Below are 18,641 nucleotides of genomic sequence, written 5' to 3' on the forward strand. Positions count from 1 at the left end.
TGTATTAAAAAAGTTCTATAAGAATTCCTCAGAGAAATGTAAACTATTTGTCTCAGTGTATGTGGCTTATATATTAAAATGCCAGAAGCATCAAAAGTTTCATTAATTTTGGTACCTTTTAAAGAGATTTAGCTGACTAATATCTTTAGTCTCAAGAGATTTTGCTAATGCAACTTTCTTTTTTTTTAATAAACAGTGAGAATATGGGTTTTGGTGTAGCTTGAATGCTTGCCAGTGACAGGCTGAATGAAGAATTGGGGTCTGTATGTCATAAATCTAATAATCTGCCTGGATAAAAGGAGCTTCTGCACCTAAATTCATACATATTAAAAAGTGAAGTAAGCAAAGTATGAATTTGCCCTCCTACACTGTTTCATCCAAACTCATAGTAAACTTTAAGGAAAATTTCTTTGAGAAGACATTGCCGTTGTGGACTTGGCCTGCTGATCATGCATGTTGGGAAGGTGCTGGCAGTCTGACCATGATTTCTATGCTGGCTAAAATGGCAGAAGTAACTAGTTACTGGCAACATCTGGGTGAAAGGGATGAGACTGAACACCTTGAATAGCCTGTCCAGTTGTAAAGGGGGTTTCCGGCAAACTGCTTGATGTCAGCCATGGCTCAGAGGTAGTATTCCTACCTCTGGGTGTCAGACGGTTGTGGGTTTAAGCCCCACTCCATAGATTTAAACATGTAATCTAGGCTGGCAGTCCCAGTGCCGTTCTGAGGGAGTGCTGCACTGTTGGAGGTGCCGTCATTCAGGTCAGACATTAAAGCAAGCCCCTGATTGCTTTGTCAGGTGTGGAGGTACAGGATTTTGAAAAAAAGTGTAGGAGACTTCTCCCTGATGTTCTGTTCAATATCTATCCCTCAACTAATGTCATTGCAACAGATTATCTGGTCATCATTACATTCCTACTGCGTGTGGGAGCTTGGGTGCATTGAAACTCATTGGGGCAACTCAAGTACTGCCCTGGCTGAGATCAGCTAACACAGCACAGACAGAATAGGCTCGAAGGGCCAAATGGCCTACTTCTGTTCCTATGTTCCTTAGCAGGTATTGAAATGTTGGCATTTTTGGTCTGTATCCTTAGAACTATACCAGCTTTATAATGTTTTATTTAGTATTATTTCAGGAAAATCTAGCATTGTAACATGCATAATTATGGGATTTTGTTTACTGTAGCTGAGCAGAGATATTAATCATTTTTTCTGGTTTGTTATTTCTTTCTGTTACAGAATGTTCCAGTTAATTTTAACTTCAAGTTTTGTAGGTGGAGGGAACCAAATAAGGCTTTTCTACGTTTAAATGTTCATGTTTTCTGCATGGATTGTGTGTGTGGTTAAAGCATGAAAACTGCCAATAACAGACCATGTAAAGCTTAGCCCATTCATGGAATGATCCGGTCTAGCAAAGTGGGAGGTCAGCAGAGAGGGAGGCCTGTAAAGCCTTCAGCTGGGAGATTCCACAGGGTAGTTCTCAGTTTTGTGTGATAAAGTAAAACTTGCAATACTGAGTTGGCAGCCCTTTTAACATCTCTCCCAATCTTTATTTCCATTATAGCCAATAGAAATGAAAATGGGAAGAGATCTCTAAAACAGGCCACTGACTCACAATCACCAATTTTACATGATCACACAAAGTCTAGACCTAGTCCTGCAAGTTCACCAGGTAGATACAAAAGAACATGACATAAGAAATAGGAGCAGGAGTCGGCCATATGGCCCATCGAACCTGCTCCACTACTCCATAAGATCATGGCTGATCTTCTACCTCAATGCCACTTTCTCCCCCTATCTCTATATCCCTTCATTTACTTAGTGACCAAAAATCCTATTGATCTTAGTCTTAAATATATTCATTGGACAAGCATCCACAACCCTCTGAGGTAGAAAATTCCAAAGATTCACAATCTTCTGAGTGAAGAAATTTCTCCTCATCTTGGTCCTCATCAGAAGGCCATTTGATCCATCTTAGCTCACGCATCCAACTAGAAACACCCTACAATCAGCACAGCACCCATTTGGGTCTTAGATGATTTCAGGGTTTATTTTCGCACCTCTACCTGAAAGTCCATTGATGACTTCATGTGGTAAAAAATATCTGAATATTATGCCTAAATCTGTCTTTTACTAGGTTTGAACCATGACCCTGCTTCTTATTCTCATGGTTTACCTTGAAATGGTTCCAGATTATTCTTTGCAATACGTTTACTCTCCTATCTACCTCTATAAGGTTGTTTCAGTCACTTCCATTTGAGATTGAAAAGCCCAAATTTTTCCAGTCTTCCCTGTTCATTCAAAACTCTGATACCCGCTATTAAACCCATGTCTTTCTGGGTGTCTCAGAACTAGGCGCAGTACTTGAGATGCAGTCTGACCAGAGCCCTGTGCTCCCAGAGCCATGGTCTCCTCCCACTTGTACCCTACTGAAGTAAATTCCATTTACTTCATTCTCCAAATGCAGCAGAGGGTATTGTTTCAACAGAGAATCTCACTGTTAGTCCCTTTCGGCAATGAAAGAGTTAGAGAATTCTGTACTCTGGTTCATCTCCAGCCACTAGAGGAATAGCTACAAAAATCCTTTTGCCTCCTCACTGAGATAATACAATATCCCAGAGGAAGTTCACTGTGTAATTAGAAAGCAGTTGGCTTTAACTTTCTTTCTTACATTTCATTACCCATTTCCATTCTGCATTGAGCTTCATGGCTTGTTTCCATTCACCTACCCGCCCTCAACCCATCTCCCTATTTATTCGATATCAATGGGCTTCACATTATTAATTATTTATTTGAAAATATTCTGGTGGAATTATGCAGTCAATCTGCACCAGCCGTGGCAGTGGCCCCTGCAGTAAACTCCGTCCCCTCTTCACCACTTCGAAACCCCTCCCTGACCACTGTCTCAGACAATCTTGTTTGACCATAAGCTGAGTTTTTGTCCCATACCCTCTCCAACATAGAGACAGTCTACTTCCACCTCCATAATATCCGCTTGTCTCTGACCCTGCCGCCACTCATGTGCTGCTGTCACCTTCGTCCATGCTTTTTTACCGACAGAATCAATTATTCCAATGCTCTCCTGGCCGGCCTCCCACCTTCCACACTCCATACACCTGAGCTCATCCAAAGCTCTGCTGCCTGTATCCCAACTCGCACTGAGTCCCATTCACCCATCACCCTGTTTGTAGGTACACAGAAAACTTCTGTTTATATCGAAGCTTTAATGCAGTAGAGTAGAGTTATACAGCACAGAAACAGGCCCTTCAGCCCATCATGTCTGTGCCTGCCATCAAGCACCTAATTATTCTAATCCCATTTTCCAGCACTTGGCCCGTAGCCTTGTATGCTATGGTGTTTCAAGTGCTCATCTAAATACTTCTTAAATGTTGTAAGGGTTCCTGCCTCTACCACCTCTTCAGGTAGTGCATTCCAGATTCCAACCACCCTCTGGGTGAAACATTTTTTCCTCAAATCCCCTCTAAACCTCCTGCCCCGTACCTTAAATCTATGCCCCCTGGTTATTGACCCCAAGTAAACTGTCCCAAGGTGCTTCTTGGGAGAGTAAATGGACACCAAGCCAAAGAAGGACATACTAGGATAGGAAGGGTGGCACAGTGGTGAGCACCGCAGCCTCACAGCTCTGGCAACCTGGGTTCAGTTCTGGGTACTGCCCGTGCGGAGTTTGCAAATTCTCCCTGCGTCTGCATGGGTTTCTGCTGGGTGCTCTGGTTTCCTCCCACAGCCAAAGACTTGCAAGTTGATAGGTAAATTGGTCATTGTAAATTGCCCCTAGTGTAGGTAGGAGAATGGTGGGGATATGGTAGGGAATATGGGATTAATGTAGGATTAGTATAAATGGGTGATTGTTGGTTGGCACAGACTCGGTGGGCTGAAGGGCCTGTTTGAGTGCTGTATCTCTCTATGACTTAAAGCTTAATCAAAGAGGTAGGTTTTAAGGAGTGTCTTAAAGGAGGAGATGAGGTGTAGAGGTTCAGGGAGGGATTTCTTAGGGCCTATACAGCTGATGGCATAGCTGACAATGGCAGAATAAGGGAGTAGTTTTGCACAAGAGGCCAGAGTTGGAAAGACACAGAATTCTTGGAGGTATGTAGAAGAGTGATTTGAATACAAGGGTGAGAGTTTTAAAATCGAAGCTTTGATGGACTGGTGGCCAACATGGTTAGTGAGTACAGCCTCATAATTCAGAGGCTATTAGCTGAGCCAAGCAGACACTATCCCAACCATCCAAAACTGCCTGTGCTATTCTGAATAAAATTATTTCTTGCCCTTTAGATTATAAAGTAAGACCACCATTGCTTTCTTTGAATAAATTAACACTGTGCAAGTGTATTCAGGAGGTTTATATCTAACTGACTGTTAGGAATAATTGGGCCAGTTTGGCATACATTATAGACAGTCTCTTAACATCCATGATCAATGACAGTCACAGACTTTCTAACAGTAGAATACAAAGAAAACATCAGAGATTTAAATGCTAATCTGATTCTCTGTGGGATATCAGTCGCAAAGAGCTGTGCAGAATCTAATTTTGCCCACGTACGCGGAAGGCAGAATTGAAGGGGCTCTGGCACATTGTGCTCAGCAGATTAATGTCATGGAATTTTCTGGAAGAGCTTGCAACTGCATAGATTACCCAGAGTGCACTGCTCTCTATGAATGGCAAGACCTAGCAACACAATAGTGAGTTTTGCCTCTCCACACTTGTCGAGAAACCAGTATAACACTAGTTGTGAGCATTTTTTAAAAAATTTCAGATCATTAACATTGATACTTTTTCTTTTATTTGGCTCCCTATATCTTTTACATATGAAGTAGGATGATGTCTAATTGTACAAGTGTAGAGCACATGCCCGTAACTACTGGTGGGAGTAGAGCGAGCGATTTGAGGGGACGAAATGAGATTTTCGCACAAGAAGAATATTGTACACTGTAAAGTATATTGGTTTAAGTGATATTTTATTTCCCGTCATGTATCAGACTTAAGTCAGCTGGCGACAGCACTGTAGAGGATGTACAAATAGATTGTACTTGAAGAAAGAACTTGAATTTCTATAGCACCTTTCGTGACCTCAGGGCAACTCGAAGTTCTTTACAGCCAATGAAGTAAATATTGTTGCGGAGAGGTATTATGGGTTATGGAACTAAGGAGGGTAGATGGAGTTACGATCCATATCAACCATCCTCTAAATATATGGCAGAACAGGCTTCAGGAGCTGAATGGCCTACTGCTTTGTTCATAAGCACAGTCACTGTTGTAATATAGGAAATGCAGTCGCCAATTTGTGCAGAAAAAGATCCCACAAACAGTAATGAGATAAATAACAAGATGATCTATTCCAGCGATGTTGTTTGGAAGAAAAATATCAGTCAAGATATTGGGTGAACTCCCTGCTTTTCTTCAAAATAGTCCAATTGGGTCTTTTACATCCACCTGAGAGAGCAGGCAGGGCCTCAGTTTAACATCTCATTCAAAAGGTGGCATCTCCAACAGTGCAGCACTCCCTCAGTACTGACTTTGTACTCAAGCCGCTGGAGTGGGACTTGAATCCACAACTTTCCTGATAGAGCTGAAGCAAGAGCATGACCCAGTGAACCACAGCTGGTACCAGTCTGGCTTGCTCAAAGGTTTTAATGTAGTTATGGAATGTGCAGCTTAAAAAGCCACACAAATAGTGCCAAATAAAGTGCCAGTCACACAGCATGATGACATAATCACATTGAAAGGCAGCTGCTGCTTAACACATTGTGACAGAAATACACTCCTCCCACCTCACCGTACAATAAATCTTTACCTCACACTTCTCCATGAAAACAATGCCCCTTTAAACCACATGCTCTCAGAGAGGCTCTTAGTAAAAAAAAGAACTGTGAGAAACAGCGATATACGTCAGAGGAATGCACAGTACTTGGAAAAGAAAAATATTTTTCTTTGTACCCCAAATAGCAGAGGACATGGGACAGGAAATGGATTTTATTTGGGTCCAAGTTGCAGTTTCTTCACTGATCCACTAGAGGACACTAACATTCATCATCGATCAGAATAGATGCCTATCTGGCAGGTTGCAGATACAGTGCTATGGGGAGATTGGTCTCTGTTACCCAACATCCGCACTACTGATTAACCTTTGATTCATTGCCAATGGTTCCTTTGTTGTGTTCTGGTGCAATTCCACACAAACCATAGGAGGCTTTTTAATGTCAGGGAAATGTGAAGTCCCTATAATTTACTGTTTGGGATCTGACAGTAACCAACAGTGACTGTAGTGGAGCCAAAAATAGTGCAATTTTACAAAAAAGAAGCAAGATTATTTCTGTCAAATTAACTGAGGTGAAAGAACAGAAACTAAATTTCCTCAGAGGAATTAGACTGGTTTAGTCTCCTTAGTGTATATTATTGGTATATGATTCATAAACCAATGACATCAACACACACATACCATCTTAATATTCACAAAAAGGGCCAATTGTTCTGTTAGAAATCAGGTTTTGACAGCAAGAGTTTACACAGGTAGAGAATCATTGCTCTCTTTAGGGCAGGGCTGACCCAAATTTGACCTTTGGGCCACATGCAGCCAGGCCCTAAAGAAAGCAATGATCCTTGAATTTCAGGGTGAGTGGTTAATCTATAGAACAAGCTCCCTAGGGAGATGGTGGAAGTAGTTGACATTGATTCATTCAAATGCAAGTTAGATGTATTACTTTCAGAAAATAACATTTTGGGATATAGTGCATGAGTAAATAGAGACATGACCTGCGGTACGTGTAGCGTGCTTGGGAGCAACAGATGACTTTGGATCTATAGTTCCCAAAGCTCTTCCCCACAGGGGTTTTCCCCATGTCATGTCTGAATGTGTTGTAGGCTAATTGATAGAGATCAATTGATATGATTTTCATGTTACTATTCAAAGCTATTTATTGGTGCTCTTTATGCTCTTATTTCTCATTCACTGGTTTGTTGTGTGTGAATTTGATAAGTCCAGAGGTTTGGAAAAGACTGATCTTAGCATTGGTACCTAATCACTATAAGCAGCGAAGGAGGTTACAAAGGCCATTAAAAAAAAAGCAAACCAAGCACTGAGGTTCATTTTTAGATGGATAGAATTGAAAAGCAGAGAAGTCAGGTTAAACTTGATTCCAGTCTGGTCTCCATATTATTAAAAAGGATATAGAGGCAAAGGGTATATAATGGGGAAGGTGAAAAAAAGATTTATAAGGTTGATACCAGACCTGAGAAGATATACTTATCAGGAAAGGCTGAACAGGCTGGGGGTCTTTTCTCTAGAAAAGGGAAGGCTGAGGGGTGACCTGATGGAGGTCTTTAAATAATGAATGGGTTTGATAGAGTAGATGTAGATAAATTGTTTCCACTTATGGGAGAGACCAAAAGTGAGGATCACAAATATAAGGTCGTCACTAATAAATCTAATAAGAATTCAGAAGAAACATATTTGCACAAAATGTGGTAAGAATATGGACTTTTGCTACCATAAGGAGTAGTTAAAGTAAATAAAATAGAGTAAATGGCATTTAAGAGGAAGAAAAGAACAGGAGGAATTGCTGTTGGGGTTAGATGAAATAGAGTGGGAGGAGGATTGTGTGGAGCATAAAAACCAGCATAGACCAGTTGGGCTAAATGGCCAGTTTCTGTGCTGTAAATGCAAAGCCTCAATCAGAACACCTAGGTCTGTTCAGTAACAACAAATTGAGTTATATGGAAATCAATGGGAACATGGATTAAAATCTAATGCATTGTATACCTTTATGGCCCACAAGAACAAAAAGCTTCCGCGCTTCTCCTTTAAGATATTTTCCACCATTCTGAGTTGACCAACCACTTAACAATTAATTTCAGGAACAGCCAGCCAGTAATTTCAGGAAAAAATCTGGTTTTTCACTTGGTGAGGTGGGAAATTTTGTTTCTAAAAATCTATCGAGAAGCACAAGTGGACAATTTTTAACATAAAAAGCATACGGTCCATTTTCAGCCAGTTTTGAATTGTGGAAAGGTGGCAGCCTTAGTGTATACTAAATTTTCATTTTTACCACCCGCCTAATAGGAACATAGGAATTTCTGGATGAAATAAAACGAAGGTCCATCTAGTTCATTTTCTACCATTCAGGTAGTCACATGATGCAGTGATAATGGACTGGTTGATTAATTGGACCAATCAATCTCTATCAATTAGTCTACAACAGACTTGGACATGGGGAAAACCCCCATGGGGAAGAGCTTTGGGAACTGTAGATCCAAAGTCATCTGATGCTTCTAAGCATGCTACACTTACCACATGTCATGTCTCTAATTATTCGTGTACTATATCCCAAAATGTTATTTTCTGAAAGAAATATGTTTAATTTGCATTTGACTGAATCAATGTCAACTACTTCCACCATCTCCCTATGGAGCTTGTTCTATAGATTGACCACTCAGTCACTCCACAGAATAGTTTAGGTTTTTTTTTTGTTTTCATTCATGGGATTTGGACATCACTGGCAAGGCTGGTATTTATTGCCCATCCTGAATTGCTTTTGAGAAGGTGTTGGTGATCTCCCTCCTTGAACCACTGCAGTCAGTGTGGACTATCGTTTTACATAGAGGTTTATTTTGATACAACTGAGTGGCTTGCTAGGCAAGCTCAGAGGGCAGTTAAGGATCAACCACATTGCTATCAGTCTAGAGTCACATGTAGGCCAGACCAGATAAAGACAGCTTATTTCCTTTTCGAAAGGACATTAGTGAACTAGATGGGTTCTTGCAACATTCCAGTAGTTTTACGGCCACCATTACTGATACTAACTTTTTAATTCCAGATTTATTTATTTTTATATGGCTGGCAGCAAATAGTGGAGTGCCGCAAGGATCAGTGCTGGGGCCTCAGCTATTTACAATCTATATCAATGACTTAGATGAAGAGACAGAGAGCAATGTTTCTAAGTTTGCTGATGATACAAAGGTAGCTGGAAAGGTAAGCTGTGGGAAGGACACAGAGAGATGGCAAAGAGATATAGACAGGTTAAGTGAGTGGGCAACAAGATGGCAGATGGAGTATAATGTAGAGAAGTGTGAAGTTATGCACTTCGGTTGTAAGAATAGAAAAGCAGAATATTTTTTAAAAGGTGTTCAACTTGTAAGTGTCTATGTTCAAAGAGACTTGGGAGTGCTTGTACATGCAGGTACAACAAGCAATTAGGAAGGCAAATGGCACGCTGGCCTTTATTGCAAGGGGATTGGAGTACAGGAATAAGGAAGTATTACTCCTATTGTACAGGGTTTTGGTGAGACCTCATCTGGAATACTGTGTGCAGTTTTGGTCTCCACAGTTAAGAAAGGATATACTTGCATTGGTGGCAGTGCAGCGAAGGGGGTTGTCCTATGATGAGAGTCTATGTAAATTGGGTCTGTATTCTCTGGAGTTTAGAAGAATGAGAGGTGATCTCACTATAAAATATAAGATTCTAAAGGGGCTGGATAGAGTAGACATTGAGAGATTATTACCGATAGTCAGGGAATCTGAAACACAGGGGCACAGTCTCAGGATAAGGGGCCGATCATTTAGGACGGAGATGAGGAGAAATTACTTCACTCAAAGGGTTGTGAATCTTTGGAATTCTCAACCCCAGAGGGTTGTGGATGCTCCATCATTGAATACATTTAAGGGATAGAGAGGTTTCAGGTCTGTCAGGGAATCAAGGGGTATGGCAAGCAGGTGGGAAAGTGGAGTTGAATCATAAGATCAGCCATGATCGTTTTGAATGGTGGAGCAGGTTCGATGGGCCATATGGTCTACTCCTGCTCCTATTTCTTGTGTTATTTAATAAACGGAATTTAAATTCTCCGACTGTCCTTGTGTGAATTGAACTCATGTTTCAGATTATTAGTCTCTGGATTAATAGCCTAGTAATATTAGAAACATAGAAAAATAGGAGCAGGAGTAGGCCATTCGGCCCTTTGAGCCTGCTCCACCATTCAATAGGATCATGGCTGATCATCCAAACTCAGTAACCTGTTCCCGCTTTCTCCCTGTATCCCTTGATCCCTTTAGCCCTAAGAACTATATCTAACTCTTTCTTGAATATATTTAATGATTTGGCCTCAACTGCTTTCTGTGGTAGAGAATTCCACAGGTTCACCACTCTCTGGGTGAAGAAATCTCAGTCCTAAATGGCTTACCACTTATCCTTAGTCTGTGACCCCTGTTCCTGGACTCCCCCGCCATTGGGAACATCCTTCCTGCATCGAGTCTGTCCAGTCCTGTTAGAATTTTGTAGGTTTCTATGAGATCCCCCCCATTCTTCTAAACTCCTGTGCTCGAATCCTCCACCATTCTACCCTATTTCCCTCAAGCATGCTCAATGAATGTCTGAGCAGAGCACAGAATAGGCTTGTAAATTCAACAATAGTACTCCCTCAGTATCAATCTGGATTATGTGCTCCAGTTCTGGGATGAAGTTTAAACCTCATAAGGACATAAGAAATAGGAGCAGGGGTGGGTCATACAGCCCCTTGAGCCGGCTGTGCCATTCAATAAGATCATGGCTGATCTTCTATCTCAACTCCACTGTCCTGTCCTAACCCCAGATCCTTTGATTTCCTTAATGTCCGAATATCTATTGATCTAAGTCTTGAATATACTCAATAACTGAGGCTCCACAACCCTCTGAGTCGGAGAATTCCAAAGATTCACAACCCTCTGGTTGAAGAAATTACTCCTAATCTTTCTCCTAAATGGCCGACCCTTTATTATGAGTCCATGAACCCTAGTTCTAGACTCTGCATCAAAGGAAAACAGCCTCTCAGCTTCTACCCTGTAAGACCTCTAAGAATTTTATACATTTCCCTCTCTCTATTTCCCTCATCTCTCTATTCCCCTCCCTCTCTCCCTCGCTTCCTCATTCCCTCCCACATTGCCTCCCTCTCTCCCTCTCCTTCTCTTGACATATGCGACACAGTGGCGCAGTGGTTAGCACCGCAGCCTCACAGCTCCAGCGACCCGGGTTCAATTCTGGGTACTGCCTGTGTGGAGTTTGCAAGTTCTCCCTGTGTCTGCGTGGGTTTTCTCCGGGTGCTCCGGTTTCCTCCCACAAGCCAAAAGACTTGCAGGTTGGGAGGTAAATTGGCCATTATAAATTGCCCCTAGTATAGGTAGGTGGCAGGGAAATATAGGGACAGGTGGGGATGTGGTAGGAATATGGGATTAGTGTAGGATTAGTATAAATGGGTGGTTGATGGTCGGCACAGACTCGGTGGGCTGAAGGGCTTGTTTCAGTGCTGTATCTCTAAACTAAACTAAAGGTGAAGCAAAAGACTTGGTAAATATTTAAGTCTTTTGAAGTGTTTGCATTTTCTTCGCTTGAATAAATTTTATGCATTAACAGCTCTATCTGTGATATTTTATGAAGGCATTTAAAATAGTAATCCTGGTTGGTGCATAATCTGCAGATAGCTTAAAGACAATTTTATTACAAAAATAGCTTGCTGTGATGCCAACCCCTTGTGTCTGCTGAGCTAGCAAATCTCAGCAAAATCAGTAAGGAGAGGACATAACAGTTCCCCTTTCATACCTCGTGAGAGTGAGGGGTTGTGGGGGAGATGAGCCACTGTTCCCACTCTGATTGCTGGAGCTATGTGTGTGGGGACAGGTCACTTCCTCATCTGCGCTCTCCTACACTACCCCCTCCCTGCACCAGGTCCCCCTTCTGTCACTTGCTGACACTGGGGGAAAAAACAGCCCCCAATCCATATGTGCCCTCTCTAACCCTGGCCTCCCACTCTCTGGCCTCCCACCCATATTGGCACTAATGCCTCTGTCGATCTTCTACATAGTCACCTTACTGCCACTTTCAGCCATCCCCCTCAGACACCAAACATCCTCCCATTCCCACCACTCACCATTGGCTTAAGGATGGTACACTTGGCAAACATCCAGAGGTTTTTAAGAAAGGAAAGGAAGACTTGCATTTATCGAGCACTGTTGATGACCACCAGGCATCCTGAAGTGCCTTACAGCCAATGAAGCGCATCTGAAGTGGAGTCACTGTTGTAATGTAGGAAATCAATTTGCAAACAGCAAGCTCCCACAAACAGCAATGTGACAATGACCAAATAAGCTGGGTTTTTTTGTGATGTTGAATGAGGGATAAATATTGCCCAGGACACTGGGGAGAACGCCCCTCCTCTTCTTCGAAATAGTGACATGGGATCTTTTACATCCACCTGAGCAGACAGATGGGGACTTGGTTTTAGATCTCATCAAAACACAGCACCGCCACCAGTGCAGCACCCCCTCAGTACTGCACTGGAGTGTCAGCCTTGATTTTGTGTGCTCACTGCCATCTAACTAAGAGGTGAGAGTGTTACTAACTGAACGACAGTTGACACACCAATGCCCTGGAGTCTGAAGGAATTAAACACTGATCCCCAGGGCACTGCAGTGAACAAAATCCAAGAGAAAAATCAGAGAGACTTTAAAAGATTGAAGACTTTTGTTTACTTGTTATAAAAATATTGGACATGGGGGAAGAAAAGGTTGTTTGTCTGTCAGTCAAGATTCACTCAATCAGCTAATGAAGAGTCTGGTTTTTTTCCAATTGGTGTGGGGAGGTGGGGCACCACGAGGATCAGCATATTGGGTGACCAATGACAGGAGTGTGGGGTGGGGCTGTTGGCAGCAGGAGGTCATGTGATGAAACCTCCAGGAATATGTCCAACCAGAGTTGGTAACCCTAACTCGCAAAATTATACTGGATTCAAATAGCAAATTGTGGCTCAAAACAGAGACAGGGGAGTGGACACTCCATAGCAACATACATAGCAACCAAAGCTGGTATCTTTTAATCCCCCAATCTTCAGCAAGGTTAAGTCGATGCGTTAACTTTCAAGAGCTGCAACATTTCCCCGTGATCCACTGTGAGCAAATGTAATTACGCGGCCAGGGGCTAAATCCATCTTGATTGCCTAATCATTTCTTTTTATGAGCATCTGTTATGCAAAAGACCTGAATTGCAATTTAATGTCTCTGTTATCCACTGCCTGAGGTTGTTGTTTCAAATAGTCGTACACCAGGAGGAATGAAGTGGTCTCTCTTCTCTGGGTGTCACCTGCCGGGTTGCCACAGTGTAAGCTTACATATGGAATTACATAGAATGTACAACATGGCAACAGGCCATTTGCCCCAACCAACCCATGCTGGTATTTATGCTGCACCTGAGCCTCCTCTCGTCCTTGTTATCTAACTCTATCAGCATAACCTCTATTCCCAACTCCCTCATATGCTTATCTAGCACCCCGCACTCCTGCCCCGGAGATGCATCCATGTTATTCGCCTCAACCATTTCCTGTGGTAGCGAGTTCCCCATTCTCAGTAAAGAAGCTTCTTCTGAATTCCCTATTTAATTTCTTGGTGACTATCTGAAATTGATGGCTTCTGGTTTTGCTCTTCCCCATGAGTCGAAACATTCTCTCTGTGTCTACTCTGCAAATACCTTTCAGAATTTTCAAGACCTCTATTAGGTCAACTCTCAGCCTTTGCTTTTCAAGAGGAGAGAGACCCAGGCTTTCTTGATAGGTACAAGTTTGAAGTAAAAAGAAATTTCACCAGGTAGCTTAACTCTTTAACTTGGGCCTTACAATATTCTAGACAGACCAGAACACTAAAATTAACTCTTCAAATTAATTGTACTGTAAGTGAAGGAAAGTTAGATTGTTCAGGAAGGACCTGTATATTAAATTCTGATGAATATTCTGATTCGGTTCTGATGAAATGTCTCAGACTTGAAACATTAACTCTGCTTCTCTCTCCACAGATGCTGCCAGACCTCCTGAGTGTTTCCAGCACTTCCTGTTTTTATTTCAGATTTCCAGCATCTGCAGTATTTTGCTTTTATCCTGGAATTTGGAGACACTAATTGATCCTGAAGTCAGGATTTACACTACTAAACTTTAGTGCTGATGCAAAGCCTAACCGCATTGTACCAATGCTACCAACTCCATAGTGTGAATGCACCCTTAATGAACTTGCTTATTAAGTTGAAACCAGTTGAAGCAAGGGGGTACATCTTGACTTTGTGCGATAATGTAAAATAGCGAACCAGCAGCTTGCTTTACAGTATTACACAAAGTGAAGGTCTACCACAATGTGACAAGATGAAACGATAGGAATAAAGTCAGTGCCACCCATCTCACAGAACTTTCACTCTTGCTTAGGTCTATGTTCATGAGTCACTGCAGATCATTTACCCCTTCCTGATATTATGGGCCGACACTTCAGCTTTCTACTTCCCACTAAATCAGAAATCTGACCATTTCCTTATTAAATACCTCCATTTATTGTGCTAAGTTGCAATCTATTCTGTATTTTAATAGTAGGGAGTGGGAAATGGAACAAATGCCCTATTTAGTGTGGTACTGAGTCACAAAAACCCAAAAGGCCCCACATTCAACCACTGGAGGTATATTTTTGTTTCCAGTGTCCAGACATTGAGCATCGCCTGGTCAGAAAGCCAAGAGGAAAAGTGGGCCAGGGAGTAAGGATGATTGGGATCCCTGATACAGAACCTGCCTGATTTCTCTCTATTTAATGTAAATGGAAGGAAAATCAGTTGGGTTCTGTTTCATATATATTACATTGAAGTTACAGCACAGAAACAGGGTGTGAAGTCCAACTGGTCTATACGGGTGTTTATGCTCCACACCAGCCTCCTCCCACTCTCACTTCATCTATCCCTGTCAGCATATCCTTCTACTCCTTTCTCCCTCTTTGTTTACCAGAGGGTGGTGAGTGCCTGGAACTTGCTGCCAGGTGAGGTGGTGGAAGCAGGTAAGATAGCGACGTTTAAGAGGCATCTTGACAAATACATGAATAGGATGGGAATAGACAATGACTCTCAATGTCTTTTGATCATCACTATTGACAAAACCCATCTGGCTAATTGAATCAGGTAACATTCCCATTGTCTCTCTTGGCAACTGTCTCTCAGAATGTAAATGTGCAGCCATGTTTTCAGCCACTGCTCTATGGTCTTTTTAAACAAGTTATGTTCAATGTCCAGTAAGCGTTCAAATAGTGTTCATATGCTGAAATTAGTATGTTTCCATTTGTCAGGTTTGGTTTCCATCACATTTTATATTAGAACCATTCAGTACAAATCAAAAGACACCATTCTGAATACAGGCCGTTGGTTAGGCCACATCCAGAGTACTGGTGTTACACCAATGTATTTTATTGAATGATAATTTTCTTTGGTCCACTGGCTGAAGATCTAAATTTATATATTTTTTAAAGACATTTTAAAAAGGCAAGCTGCCAGCAAAGTCATCCTTTCAGCTTAAGATGATCACCTACTTTGCAACACTGTATCCTACACTGCAATGCTAGTGAGGAGAGAGACGAAATGTCTGCATTTCCCAGCGAGAATAATGACACAGAAAGTTTAAACCAACTACCTGCTCTCTCAGCAAGCAGAGAAATACTGCTAACTGCTATGTTTGATTGACTGAGTGACTGTTCTGTGACAAGCCCCTCCCCATCTGTTTTTAAAACTGGTGTTTTCTCTGCAGCAAAGGAGAAGCAACTGAACTCTGACATGAGCAGACCCTAAAAGGGGATCCCTCTATCTCTCTATCTCCATTCCAGCTTGAAAGCGTTCAAATCCTGCTTGTTGGCTGACCACCTTTGCATACTCCGGCTACAATCAGAAACCCCCATTGGAGGAAATCATCCGCATTGCTACCTCCAAGTGTCTCATCGCACCAGTCTTCCACCTCTTCAAGCTAAAAGCCTCAGGACCACCAAATTCAGCTAGAAGCCAGCTGAATCACCAATTACCATATATTGTATACCCCTTTTTTAATGAACTGTACCTCAACCAATCTATCTTTCCCCACTCTGTAACCTATTTGTGTGTGTGTAAACCTTCAGAGTGTATGTGTGAGTGCAAGTTGGTGTGTTGTTTGTTATTTTATTAGTTCGCTTTAGGTGCAATGAAGTTAACCTCTTTCTTAACTTGAGAAAACCTGTCCAATTGGTTCTTATTATGATCATAGCAAGTAAGGAATCAAACACCTACCAGATTGGCTGGTACATCCACTCTAGAGTCATAGACATAGAGAGATACAGCACTGAAACAGGCCCTTCGGCCCACCGAGTCAGTGCCGTCCAACAACCACCCATTTATACTAATCCTACATTAATCCCATATTCCCTACTACATCCCCACAATTCTCCTACCACCTACCTACACTAGGGGCAATTTACAATGGCCAATTCACCTATCAACCTGCAAGTCTTTGGCTGTGGGAGGAAACTGGAGCACCGGGCGGAAACCCACACAGTCACAGGGAGAACTTGCAAACTCCGCACAGGCAGTACCCAGAACCGAACCCGGGTCGCTGGAGCTGTGAGGCTGCGGTGCTAACCACTGTGCTACTGTGCTGCCCACTTTAAGAAAGAATTAAACCTGTTGTGGTCAAACGAGGAGAGGGAAGAGAGGGAAGCCCTTCAATCCCTCCTCAGTTGACTGTAACAACTGGATATAGGGATTGGGCGGGAAGGCGGAATTGAGGTCCAAGATCAACCCTCTGAGTGACATAATTTCCCTCATCTCAGTCCTAAATGGTGGACCTCTTATTCTGAGACTGTACCCTTTAGTTCTAGACTCCCCAGTCAGGGGAAACTGCCTCTCAGCATCTACCCTGTCACACCCCTTCAGAATTTTATATGTTTCAATGAGAATGCTGTGTAAAATAAATTCTCCTCAGCTTCCCTCTGGTTCTTTTGCCAGCAGTCGAAGGGTTAGGTCATGAGAATTTTATTTGGAAGCTTGATGTGCTCTTTGTGGTGATAATATTACTCATGTTGATCTTGGTCTGACTAACATCAGCAGTTATGAACACGGAATTTACTTCTTTGACTCAAAATAACAAAAATTCTTATAAAGAAACTGATTGAAAATTTAGAATGATTCAATTGTAATAATTGAGAAGAGTAAAATTGAATATAAAATAAGAAGGGAGTGAAATAAAAACAGAAAGTGCTGGAAATACTCAGCAGGTCTGGCAGCATCTGTGGAGAGAGAAACAGAGTTAACATTTCAGGTTTGTAACCTTTCACTCAGGGTTCTGATGAAAGGTCACAGACCTGAAACGTTAACGCAGTAATCTTGATGTCTGAGTAGCTGACATTAGCCTTTCAGAACTATTGGCGGTCTAAGGTTAATACTGTTACAATTCAGAAAGCCAGGTGGTGAAGGACAGAACCAAACTAATATTTACACACTTTTACACACATTCTAAATGTGCACCTCTTAAACCCACAACCACAGTTTCAGTCTGTTCCTATTTATAGCAGCACAAGTGAATCTCCAGTTAATACCCACCACCTGCATACAATTAAATACAATTAACAAATAATACATTTATATAATTTTGAGTCAAATACACAGAGCTCCACCAATGGATAATTCCACTGGCCCGTGTAATACTGTATCATACAGACCAGGAAAGTCCCAAGTTCAATTACCAGGCTGTGCTGAGTTAGCTCCTCCTGGGCAGTAGAGAGGTAGAAGTGCTAATGTTGGCCTCAGTACCCTCAAACATTACTGTTCTGCTGATTAAGTCCCACAAGAAAGTGTGAGAATGGGGGTAGGGGTGTATGTGTGGCATACATATGCATAACATAAGAAATAGGAATAGGAGTTGGCCATTCAGCCCCTTGAGCCTGCTTCACCATTCAATAAGATCATGGCTGATCTTTGACCTCAGCCCCACTTTCCCGCCCTATCCCCATATCCATTGATTCCCTTAGTGTCCAAAAATCTATTGACCTCAGCCCTCTCAGAATCTTACCTCTCATCCTTCTAAATTCCATTCTTCTAAACTTCTACACTGTGCATATGCGCGTGCATGTGTGTGAATGTGTGTGCACGCAAGTGTAGACGCATGTGGTGTGCATGCAATTGCACATTTGAATGTCATGTGTGGGTGTGTTCAGGCATGCATGTGTGGCGTGAGCGTGTGTGGCGCATGCATATTCTGTGAAACTCCTCATGATCCAATAGTTGTCTTACACCATCTACACTCTCAAATCAAGGATGGACATGATCCAATAGCATATTTGAACTGTGCCCCATCAGAGGTCACTTCCTGTAGGGGTTAAAATACTTCTTAAAAAAATAGTTCTCAGCATTGTCAAAGGCAAAAATCCAACCCTGAGCTTGGAATGGGTGAGCTACACATAAAATGAACAGTTAGAGGAAATCTGCCAACCTGCTGTCATCTCAGTAGAAAAACATAAATATAACCTTTTTTTTCATCATCCTCAGAAATAATCTTCACTCTTTGTATGTACATGGCTTTGCATTTTCTCTCTCTCTGTCTCTCTTTCTCACACACGCACTATCTCTCTCCTTCTCTGCCTGTTTGACTTGCACTGATTTTGGTGGCTGCATCAGAATAATTTTTTTATAAAAAGACACTGGCGTTGCTATAAAAAGCAACACCGGTTTGGTATTTTTAACTCCGCCATCTCTCTGCATCATTGGATACTGGCACGGTTCCATTCCTCAGAGATATCAGCACAGATGACAAGAAGTCTGGAGGTTGCAGCAAGACTTGAATCCTC

Source organism: Heterodontus francisci, chromosome 33 (genome assembly GCF_036365525.1).
Source record: "Heterodontus francisci isolate sHetFra1 chromosome 33, sHetFra1.hap1, whole genome shotgun sequence".
Lineage (NCBI taxonomy): Eukaryota > Metazoa > Chordata > Chondrichthyes > Heterodontiformes > Heterodontidae > Heterodontus > Heterodontus francisci.